Source organism: Limulus polyphemus, unplaced genomic scaffold (assembly GCF_000517525.1).
Source record: "Limulus polyphemus unplaced genomic scaffold, Limulus_polyphemus-2.1.2 Scaffold323, whole genome shotgun sequence".
NCBI lineage: Eukaryota > Metazoa > Arthropoda > Merostomata > Xiphosura > Limulidae > Limulus > Limulus polyphemus.
In genome coordinates, this window is record NW_013665933.1 from 255,598 (window position 1) to 268,133 (window position 12,536).

Here is a 12,536-nt window from a genome sequence, read left to right on the forward strand (position 1 = left end):
CATTGTGTAGCTTTGTGCATAACTTCAAAAACAAACAAACTAATTGAGCACTCAAACGCACAGTTTGCTGAGCAACAATATTAACATTGAAACCCCACCTAGTGCGCAACAATGATATCACAATACATTTGGATAAATATGAGAAACTAAAGTTTAAATTAGAAAATATAATAGGGAAGAATAATTAAAATAAACTTCAAATAAGTTCTTGTCGTAAATAGTCTATTTCATAAGAAAAAGGTCAAAGACTAGGCAACTAAAACTAAGAATGAAAAATGTACAAAAATCGTATGCTTGGGTTTTAGTTCAATGTTATATTCAATAAACTTAACAAACATTAACCAACGAGAATTCAAGAAGTACCCATGGTTCTAATTAATTCCTACGTGGAATTAAATTAATATATCACTATTTATTCTTTAATTTTCTTCTTTTGATCTTACATTCCTCGTCAATGATGTTTATTTTAATTAGATTTATGTCGTGGTTCGTCGTTCGAGCGTGTGATGCTACTGCGAATGTCTCTGTGGCACAATGTGTAATGTCTCTTTCGTCCTAGTTTTGAAAGGGAACATGATTTCTTTGATATACTCTTGTTTTAAGCTCCATAAAACATTGTAGATTTTGTTTTCTATAGTGTAGACAGATTGTAACTTCACTTACGTCAAGATATCGCTCAATCTCAAAGGTTTCTGGATGTTAAAGATATTCGTGAAATATATGTTAACATGTTTTTATATTAATTGAAAGTTAATGAATGTGTTAGAGAAGACATAGATAGCTCTTTCTACTTTTTGCTGTTTATTGTTAATAAAATAGTTTTTAGATGTCTTCATTAAATTTCAACATATTCATTATTGCATATAATGTATGCCTTACATGCCAGTGATTTGATGATGCGGGTAGCATTCTGACATTCAGTACGCTTGGTTATGATCACTAGAGTTTTTTGTTACCAGTGCATCAAGAAAGAGTCAAAGGTTACTTGTTCTTAAATTCAACTGTAAATTATACAGAATCTTGTTGATTATTTAAATTTTAGTTAAACTGATTTAATGTTTCTTTTCCGTATTGCCATTCAAAAACATTACGGTATAGAAACCATAGTGGAGGGTAGTGTCATTCTGATGAGATGCTGTTATCACAACACGTTGCACGTAAATGTGGCAACTATTGGGGAACAAGGTAAACCTGCCAGGTTACAATCCATCATTCTAAAAAAAAATGGAAACTCCAGTGAAAGTATTTTGATTGAAGATAATAATGGAAAAGTTTGATAGCGTTTTCAACTTTGATTTATCTTTTGCTAGATGATGAGGTGATTGTGCTTAACAACCTTTCTATAATTCTAATAGTGTCAGGTAATGAGATGTCTGTGATTAACAACCTTAAATTCTAATAGTGTCAGGTGATGAAGTGTCCGTGTTTAACAACCCTTCTATAATTCTAATAGTGTCAGGTGATGAAGTGTCTGTGTTTAACAACCCTTGTATAATACTATTAGTGTCAGGTGATGAGGTGACTGTGATTAACAACCTTTAATTCTAATAGTGTCAGGTGATGAAGTGTCTGTGTTTAACAACCCTTGTATGACTCTAATAGTGTCAGATAATGAGGTGTCTGTGCTTAACAATACTTGTATAATTCTAATAGTGTCAGGTAAGGAGATGTCTGTGATTAACAACCTTAAATTCTAATAGTGTCAGGTGATGAAGTGTCTGTGTTTAACAACCCTTGTATAATACTAATAGTGTCAGGTGATGAAGTGTCTGTGTTTAACAACCCTTGTATAATACTAATAGTGTCAGGTTATGAGGTGTATGTGCTTAACAATCCTTGTATAATTCTTTCAAAACGAGACCCAAAACTCGAGCTCTTTCGAATAGTTGACTATTCCTCTTCAAGAGAACAAAGAGTTATGTTTAATGAGTGTGATGAAATATATAGGCTCGGTTGGCGATGTCTCGTAAACCGGATGTTCAATATGAGTTGGCCTTGAGAACTAGCCAATCATAACCTAGCGTTGTTTGTGTCAGGTTTAGTTTTGTGCCAAAGGGGTGTGTAAAATTCATACTTCGGATAATAGTTATAAGAATTTTTAACTAATTTCTATAAAGATAAAATAAAATAAACAATAGAAATAATAATAAAATTAAGTAACGGCAAAAGACGGTGGAAAATAGGGAAAATAATAATGTAGCTCAATATATAGGAAATCAAACCAATATATAAAGATAAATTTAAGGAAGAATAATACTAATAATGTAAAGTAAGTTTAATCTCACTTGGGCGTAATCAAATACATAAATCAAAAGGGTTTGACCTCCTGAGTCCAAAACTGTACTTTGATCTCAAATCGGTCAAGAGATAACGGAGCTATGAACTAAAAGTACTTGAAAAAAAAAACTCAGGACCGTTATATGAACCGGCCAGCCGAGATTAAAAAATGTTTTAACTACATCTGCTAGAAAAATGAAAACATTTTAAATGTTTCCGCCAGTAAAAACATTCACTTTAAATGACTCGCTTTGTAAGAAGACTTTCACTAGAAAAACTCATGAAGTAAAAACTTTCGTTGTACTTGCTTAACTGACTCGGTTCGTAAGAAAATCTCCATGACAAATGTGCTTACAAATAAGAGAAAGTTTCCTCTATTTGAAAAGCCACAAGCCACTAGTAAGAAAGCTTACAAATTTAAATCTACCTAGGAAAGAAAACTTTCGCTTTATATGAATCCGTTAGAAACGTTAATTTTAGATAACTCCAAAAATTTAATAAAATAAACTTTAATTCCACCCGTAAGAAATATTCTTTTTTTTTGTATCACTATGTTATCAAGACATCTCCGACTTTTTTTTTACTTTTCTAGTAACAAAATTTTCATTTCAAATTACTCTTCTGTAAATGAACCCCCTAACTAAGGAAATATTCATTCAAAATTATACTGCTGGTAAAAAAAAAAAAATTTAACTTTAAACTACTCTTCAGTTAAGAATACTTTCATTTTATCTGGAATTACACGATAGTGTTACAAAACTAATATTTAGATATCGAACAATGTCCCCCAAAATCTCGGTTTTTCTCCATGAAATCCTACAACGCATCAAGATCACTTCTATTTGATTATCATAATCATTTGTCTGCTCACTCTTTCGTACTTGATATTTACAACAGTCGTCCAAGTCACTTCACGTGTAAACATACAGGAAGTTCTACAAGAAATCGGATTCTATCATTTCTGGAGGAAATTGCTTCTAAACCCGCTTCTAAGATGATAAATACAGAAAAATCACCATCAACTAAAGTGTGCTTAGCTAGTCTTGCATCTCTTCTTACAGAGTTTTCTAAACTAATAGAGACAATCAGTCTTGCATCCCTTCTTAAGGAGGTTTCTAAACCAAGGTAGGCGCTTGTATCTAACTTGATCCAGTTTTACCACGTGTTATAACTCGCACTTTAGCTGACAACGTGTAATAAGTGAATTGAGAAAACGCCTCGCATAATATTTTTAGTTTGGCTGATTTATAAGTGTCGAAAATGGTAGAAATTTGAAGCAATAGAACTGTCGCTCAAAATCCTTAGCAATTCAGCTTTTGTAGTGCATACAGCCACTTCATTATAACTTCCTAATTATCCACATTTTAGACAACACATCTGAAACCATAATATAGAAAACATGATTATTTCCAAGCGTATTGTCTTAATTTACATCATTTTTTCTTTGCGTGTGGAAGGACCACACCTTCTGTTGATAGCAAGGGGCTAAAGTGTATAGTAATATCTTTGCTGTCATCATATGTGGAATGATATAAAGGTGGAAAGTCAAAACTAAGTAAATGTTTCTATATTTGCCAACTTAGTAAAGCTATGGGTCATTTATGCTAGGTTCAGCCGTTGTTAATAAACCGGACTGAAGGTACATGAAGAATAAGCTTCGTCGATTTCAAGTAATTAAATCTTAATTTGTAACCATTAACGCAATACTTAAGAGTTTATGTAGTATACATACAGCTCGTGTGTATAGATAGTAGTTACTTGATACCAGCTTTTAACACAGAATCTTAATTACCCTAATGATTAGACAAAATTGGACGTATGTTCTTGTCATATCTAAAGTCTCCTCTATTCAGTCATCTTTGTATTGATCGGATAAATAATTTACATACACTTTCTCAAATCATTTTCACGCCTAGCAATGTCAATTCCCAGTATTAATAGAACACGTATTAATTGTTTTTTAATTAAGTGAAATTGTGTGAGTTTGATTGAAAGACGTTTGACTAAAATGCCATACTATTTAAAATACAAAAATAAAATTTATGAGTGGAAAAAATTTTCAAAGCATTTATTACCAGAAGAAGAAAATAATCAATTATTAGTTCTTCGACAGTGATCGTAGGATCCATAATAAATGTGAAAAAAAATTTCACGTAATTCAGTTTTCTCCCAAAAAACAATAAATTTATTACATTGAGCTAAAGCCAAGTTGTTATGTTTTCAATTTTTCCATCATTTGAGGAAAAATAATATGCGAGTTATTTTGTTAGTTAATATTAGTTTCCTTTTTTAATTCCTGATATGCAGTAAAGATAACAACTTATGGTTAAGGCAGTATTCATCTTAATAATTAATAAGAAATTAACTTGTTTTAAAAATATCAATACATCAGGTAAAAATACAACAAGATGCGACTTTGATTAGTATTTATTGCAACTTTATTCTCCATAAAAACCCAACTTCAAGGAAGAGTGAAAGCAACGGCGAAGGGAAGGGAGAGTTATTGCTATAGGCTGCTATAGAAATCATAAAAACATACCAACTAGAAGAAATCATAATCAGTCGCCATTGGCCAGTTAAATCTGCATTTATTTGTCGTTTTCTTGTCTCTAGTTTGTTGCTTGTTCTTTCTTGCTTGGCACGTGCGATGCGGAGAGCTATAATAGAGGGAAAATCTAAACTTACGGACATCCACACGAGACATTGGACCAATGGTTTGGGCTTGGCACTTAATGACCAAACTGACAATCAGTGAATTACTCCACAGGTGCCTTCATTATATCTAGAAGTTTGGATGTATGTAAATGTAAGTAATAAGCCCCTGAAGCTTTAGCAGTTCTACTGGTTCTCGAAAAAAAGAGGGTATGTAAGTCGGGAGATAGTATGCTTCATGAGTAATCACTGACTGAATTGCTCTTATGTGTGTGAAATTTCTAAGAAAATAAAATTAGCTTTAGTAAATTCATTATCAAAATACAGAATAAAGGACCTTAACAGTAAACAATGAATTAAAAAAAATCAAACAACAGTGGTTAGTGACACTTGTGCTTTCAGTTAAGTATTTCAACAATGTTCAAAAAATAACTAACCTAAACATTTCATACTGAACTGCTACATCATCTATTTTTTGCAAAAGAATGATCCCCGTTGTGAACGCGCACCAGATATTGTGTCTAAAAATTCAACTTAAGTGATAGTAGAGTGATGGGAAAGTTTGGTATTGAAAATTTTGTAAAAACAAGTAAGCATCTAGAAGATGATGTTAAGTACAAGGCATTAACAGTTTTGTGGACTCCACCAGCCAACTGTTCCTTCCTAGAAAGATTAATCAGTATATAGTTCAACTTGCAAGTAGAGACAACCTAAAAGGTTTAATTTGTGTTTGTTTGTAATTCAGCACAAAGCTACACAATGGGCTATCTGTGCTCTGCTCACCACGGGTATCGAAACCCGGTTTCTAGCGGTGTAAGTCCGCAGACATACTGCTGTGCTACTGAGGAGCACAAGGTTTCAGCAGAACCTGACTAAATATTTACTTGTGGTTGACGTATATTCCCAGACATCAAGGAAGTCATTACTGTGTTGATGATATTATCTGAACTTAATGACCAATTGAACAGGGTTGCTGAAATGTCAAGCACGGAATTAGGCTTACAAAAAAAAATAAATGTCAAAAGTATATGTATGAATTAGTAAAAACATAAGTATTTCAGAGCCTATTACAACGTGGTGATGAGGTGCTAGAAAAGCGTTTAAACACGTCTTCAAAGAATGCGATTACCAAAAATACTCGCAAAGATAAAATTGTAAGTAGAGCTACTATCACAAAATATATAACAAAGAAGGTGAAAACTATGGGTTATTATAGTATTCTAACAGCTGTCACAACATATGTTTCGACATGTGAACAGTTAACAGGTGGACGAATTGAAAACTTTCTGTGTTTTGATAGTGTAATGGTTAGAACGGGAGAAAACATTTCACGGAAAACATTAGACACTCTTTTGTGACTCAACAACCTTCTAGAGACCTTTGGAGGTCAGGGTACGATGAATGTGCCAACGTGTCAGGAAAATGTTTGGGGGTTCAAGGAGGAAAGGTAACTGTTGATTTTTGTATTCATTGTGCTAATCGCATACGTTACCTCGTCCTCTCCAAACCTCGTGTTTGTTTGTTTTGTTTTAGAACAAAGCCAAATTGGGCTAACTGCTGTATCCACCGCTGGGAATCGAACCCCGTATTTTAGCGTTGTAAGTCCGTAAGCCTATCGCTGTTCCACCGGGAGACCCAAACTTTGTAATATTCAACTCGTGTTTAGAATGGTTTTAATGTGTATTTCAATGTGAAAAAGGTCTGTAAATTAAACTAAGTCTTTGATAGATTACATATAGAAGTTTGCCAGAAACAGACATATTGACTAAAATCATTCTGAGAAACCGGATATATAAATTGCCTTGAATCTGTTCCCATCTTTCAGGAAATACCTTCAGCTGTTATGCTATTTTTGTTTTTTGAATGTAGATTCTCAGTCGCCTGTTACATTTCCTCTATTCGGCACAACTATTTGAATTTATAATGTTAGTGGAAACAGTTATTTCTGTTTTCTCCATTTTACTTCCGCTACCTTGTCAACTGTAATCTCTAGCTGAGAAGCACCCCTAGTTTTGCGGAGTGTTCAAAACAACTCACACTTCTTAAAAAGAAAAGAAGTAAAGTTTAGTGAGATTTTCGAAAACTCAACCAGACTTGCAAATGGAAATGATATAACCATAAACATTGCACGCCAAGCAGGAAGGCAGACACATGGGACAAACATGGAAGCACCTGAGTCATAAGCGTATTACCGTGCTGTGGTATATATACCATTTTTAGACTACCTTGTAACAGAACTGGAGATTATGTTTCCAGTCTCGAAGAGTTTATGTCTGCATCTCATAGTTCGTGTTTCCTCTATGTATGAAAGAGTTCTGTCTGGAACATTGAGCTTTTGAGAATCGATATTTGGAGACTTATGAACACAATATCCTGGTAACTACAAGCCATCGGATCATTGGAAACTGGTTAAAACAGATGAACTGTGTTTTTTAATAATATAAGAACTGTTTTGAAACTCTTATTTGTGACGACACGTTCGGGAAAGGGATTCTTTTAAATATCAAAAAAGATGAAGGCGTCATCGATGAGTCAGTCACGAGTCAGCTCTATTGACTCAATCATTACAAAAATCTTAATTTTACCTGAAGAGGTAATTAAATTATACACTATGAATACACTGTATACAACTTGTAAACTAACTCACTGCTTTTTAACAGTTTAACACCTCCAACATTAAGTTGTAGGCTGCAGGTACCGGGCAAGACGTGGAAGAAAATCAAAGTTTTCCTTCATGGTTCTTCACTTAAGAATAGCGATTAGTGATAAGAGATACTCACATTTTGTAAAAGGAAATCACCTCTACATTTGGTATATACCTGATAGCTTCCTTGTATAAAAAATAAAAGTTTACTGAAAATCGTATGAAAAATACGTTATATTGATATATTCCGAGAACAAGAAATTTACGTTACATTTTCAAACGCTCTTTCTTGAACGTCTCTAATTGGATCGGCAGTATGTTGACAGATTAAAACGCTAAAATCCAGAGTTCGATTCTCCGTAGTGGACAGAACAAAGATAGCCTATTGGTTAGTTTTGTGCTAAAAATAACAAAAAAAAACATTCTTGACCCTATGTATCCAACTAGTCTGAAATTGCTCAATGTTCATTAATACGTATTACAAAATAATATATTATTGATAATACAATTTAATTCATAACGAAAAATACTAGATACAAAGTTGGCAGAAGTTGAGAGTTAATATATCGTTAAGAAAATATCAAGAGTCATAAATACAAACCAAATATTTATAAACTTAGTTGCCAAGCGTGGACTAGTCGCTAGCAAACTGTGATTTTAAGTGTTGATGGTCTGCCTTTCAAACTTTGGGGCCGTGGTAAGCTTGGTCTGGTTCAAGTTAAGCACAAAGCAGTCAATGGGCTATCTGTACTCTGCCCACCACGGGTATCAAAACCCGATTTCTAGCGTTGTAAGTCCACAGACATACCGTTGTGGCACTGGGAGCTAGAATGTACGAGCGACGGTCAAATCTCACACAAGAGTGGCCCAAAAGTTGGTGGTGGGTGTTGTTGGCTAACTGCACATATAGCCTTTGTGTAACTCTACATGTGTTGTTAAAGAGTATAGATTTAAGTTTATAATATAATGAAACGCAGGGAAAACTGTGTATATAATTACATGGACATTAAAGATATGGACAACAAGTTGTTAATTAGAAAAGATTCAGAAGAAAACAACCAGCTGAGCCATGAGTAATTCGTAATATAATTTGAGAGTTTGAACTAGTATTTCATTCTTCGTCATAGTCACCCGTGATAAGACTTCACTACAATATTGTATATGAGATTGTTAGAGCTAATGTGATACCTAATACCATGAAACTGAGTTTAATAAAGCATACATAACTGTGCTTTATTAACACGACAAGATATTCTATAGAAAATTAACAGAAAGATATGAATAGAATACCATGAAAAACTTAATAAGACTTAGATAATAATTTCTTAGTTAAAATACACAATAACAATAAGAAAATGACATTGGGATATTAATATATCCATTTATCTATCTATCTAAACAGTTAATATTTACATCAAAAAGGAAGGACTACTTTATAAATAGCAGCGCCAAACCTATGATGAAATAGAACATATTTATGATACAAAATAAATCTTAACAAAAAAACGCTGCAGAACCCAAATAAATTCCCCATGACACAGGTTATAATGTGGGGTATAAGATGTGTTCTGGCTTTTGGAGGTGACTGTGATCTGGTGACTTTTTTGTTGTTGTGCAAAGTTTTATTTTGGTTAAAGCCTGTTTTGTATTATAAACACACGTTAACAGCTGTATGAGGATCTCCCAAAAATGTTTATATTAAATTGATATAGAAGTAGGATTTGATTCTCAATTTAGATAGTCGTTAAACACGAAAGAAGTAATCTATAGTACACTCTTAAAGGGATAAGAAGAATAACAGTATCACAACTAGATTAAATGTCTTCATGATATACTTGGCAAAAGAAGTTAAGGATTAATATATTATATGGATATAGATTTTGCAAGAAAATGAATTATAACTCAAAAATTAAAAAGGCTAGAGTGAAATGTGTCTTCTTGAAACACAAATCATAGCACATCAAGCCATGAGCTGCTACACTTTTGTCCTTCACATGCCACACTTTCTAGCTGCTACACAATTAACCTTTTACATTTCACACCTTATAGCTGTTACACAATGACCCTTTACATGTCACACCTTATAGCTGCTACACAATGTTTCTTTATATGTCACATCTTCTAGCTGCCACACAATGACCCTTTACATGTCACACCTTATAGCTGCTACACAATGACCCTTCACATGTCACACCTTCTGGCTGCTACACAATGACCTTTTACATTTCACACCTTATAGCTGCTACACAATGACCCTTTACATGTCACACCTTATAGCTGCTACACAATGTTTCTTTATATGTCACATCTTCTAGCTGCTACACAATGACCCTTTACATATCACATCTTATAGCTGCTACACAATGACCCTTCACATGTCACACCTTCTAGCTGCTACACTATGACCCTTCACATGTCACACCTTCTAGCTGCTATACAATGACCCTTTACATGTCACACCTTATAGCTGCTACACAATGACCCTTTACATGTCACAACTTCTAGCTGCTCGACAGTGACCCTTTACATGTCACACGTGACACGCCATACCGCAGCTACATTGTGGGCTGTGAAGATTGAACTGTTTAAAATTTACCTGTGACATGTCTCATCTCTTAGTTTAGAAGTAATCAGCAACATCGTGGTTGAAATATTTCAAAATTAGACTTCTTATAGTTTCCTCAGGCCTTTCTTAGTCATCGCTCTTCAACGTTGTTACTCTCAGCGGGGCTCCCCTGCCTCAGCCAAAATGTTTCCCAGCTGAATCGGTGTGTCTGATGGGTAAAGAAGACGAAAAACCTTTACCACTGGTTGGTCCAAAGTGTGTTCTTTGAAAATGAGATACTAGAAAATTTGTGAAATAATAACCTATTCAGGATGAGCACCGACAATACGTGAGTAATGAGAACGAGAGTTAATATCAATCAAAATGAAACCAGAACCAACGCCACGCCACCTGCAGAATGTAAGTTCTTAGTTCTCTTTTAATACATAGCATTCAAAACACAATTCTTAATGATGTATAGGGACGTGACGTATGCCTTTCCATCAGACAGTCACCCACTTCCAGCTCGACATTTTCAGCTACTCTGCAGTCGTCTAACTGCTCTCCATGTTCTGTGGCGACTTGAGAAGTGGACATAATTAGAAATATTTGTTTGAGATGTTGAAGACGACATTTTGTATAGAATGGCTCCTTAAGTAAACTTATAAGAGAAAGAAAGTATCATTTCTTCCTAATAAACTGTTATTCACTGTGGCTATTAATTTTTAAAGGGAATATATAAAACACTCTATAAAGCAGATAATATACCAGTTTCGAGTGATGAAATGAAATAGAAGAATGAGCAATTAATGCATAATGAATATTAAGTATTAGAAACTCCACATATATGTTATTATATATAAATATATATTTATTTGAATAAAGGAAAGTTTAATCCTATATTCTAATGACAGCATAGTATAAAGGAAAACTATTGGCGACAGAGCCGTTTTGTGATACCCATAATTCTCCACCTGCCGCAAAGAACCCAGAATTTATGAGTGGTGAGGAAGAGGGAGATATTTTGGTGCCAAATAAATTTAAGTCTGGTTCATTAGTCTCTCTAACCACTTTCCAATTTGTATTCAATCAGCCAAACCGCTTGAAAGTGGTTCTAATACCTAACATTTTCTTTTTTACTTCTACTAGCTGTCAGTCATTAGTTTTATCATCATTTGTGAGCCATAGTTGTATTATAAATCGTGTTGTGCTCATTACTACTACACATAACATACACACACCCTAGTTTTTACACCGCAGGGTTGTGGTTATTTTTTTTTACTTCTACTAGCTGTCAGTCATTAGTTTTATCATCATTTGTGAGCCATAGTTGTATTATAAATCGTGTTGTGCTCATTACTACTACACATAACATACACACACCCTAGTTTTTACACCGCAGGGTTGTGGTTATTTTTTTTAGAGCAAAGCCCTGTTGGGCTATCTGCTGTATCCACCGCGGGGAATTGAACCCCGGATTTTAGCGTTATAAGTTCATAGACGTACCGCTGCACGGCAGGGTTCCTAAGCATTTGGCATGAAGTTAAATCAAATTCTGAGGTAAGAAACCTCACGCAAGTACAAACTGGTATTAAGTGAAACTGGCCTTGTAAGATTATATATTTTTTAAACTACAAGGTGTTTTCAGCATGAACTTACATCTGTATTATTACTGGAGGCCCTTGAAAAATTAAAAACCGCCCCTGCTTAAAGACACATAGTTAATGCTAATAATAATGTTTGGAGCTAGTAATTATATAAGAAAATATAATGTTCATAGTGTGAAAAGTAACTAAACTTAGTTATTTCTACTAATCGACTTATACGCACTTATGAGATTCTGTCATGAAACGATATTAATTTAAAGGTCCAAATGAATATTCGCTAACAAAAGTTATTGTTTCAGTTACCTTCAATAATTACTCTTCTAGTCTAGAAAAATAGAGGAAATATTTTAAAATGAATATTTACTACTTTTATCTTGATTTCGTGTATTTGTTACTTTTATGTTGAGTGTCGCTTCCATCATGAAGTAAACTGTAAATGTATACCATAGTTACACATGCAAACTGTAAATGTATACCATAGTTATACATGCAAACTCTAAATGAATACCATAGTTACACATGCAAACTGTAAATGTATACAAGTGGTGCATTACAACGCAAACTGTAGACTGAATACAGGTGATGGTATCTGATGAGTTATGATTCACCCTCTGACTACATTGTAAGATACGGAGAAAACCACAGGAGGCACTTGATTCCTGCCCCCCCCCCCAGTGGCACAGCGGCATTTCTGCGGATTTATAACGCTAGAAACCGGGTTTCGATACCCATAGTGGGAAGAGCACAGATAGCCCATTGTGTAGCTTTGTGCATAATTACAAACAAACAAACACTTGATTCCACTATCTGA

At 34.1% G+C, this 12,536-nt stretch overlaps 1 protein-coding gene across 3 annotated transcripts in view; it reads right to left on the reverse strand.

Annotated features, from left to right (window-relative positions):
• LOC106457382 (octopamine receptor 1-like) overlaps positions 1-7,909 on the reverse strand; it is a 48,578-nt gene extending 40,669 nt beyond the window's left edge. For all 3 annotated transcript variants that reach the window (XM_022383286.1, XM_022383285.1, XM_022383284.1), the window contains exon 1: positions 7,845-7,909. The gene's annotated coding sequence lies outside the window, so the exon portion shown is untranslated. The remainder of the gene's footprint in view (positions 1-7,844) is intronic.
• Between the last annotated feature and the right edge of the window lie 4,627 nt (positions 7,910-12,536).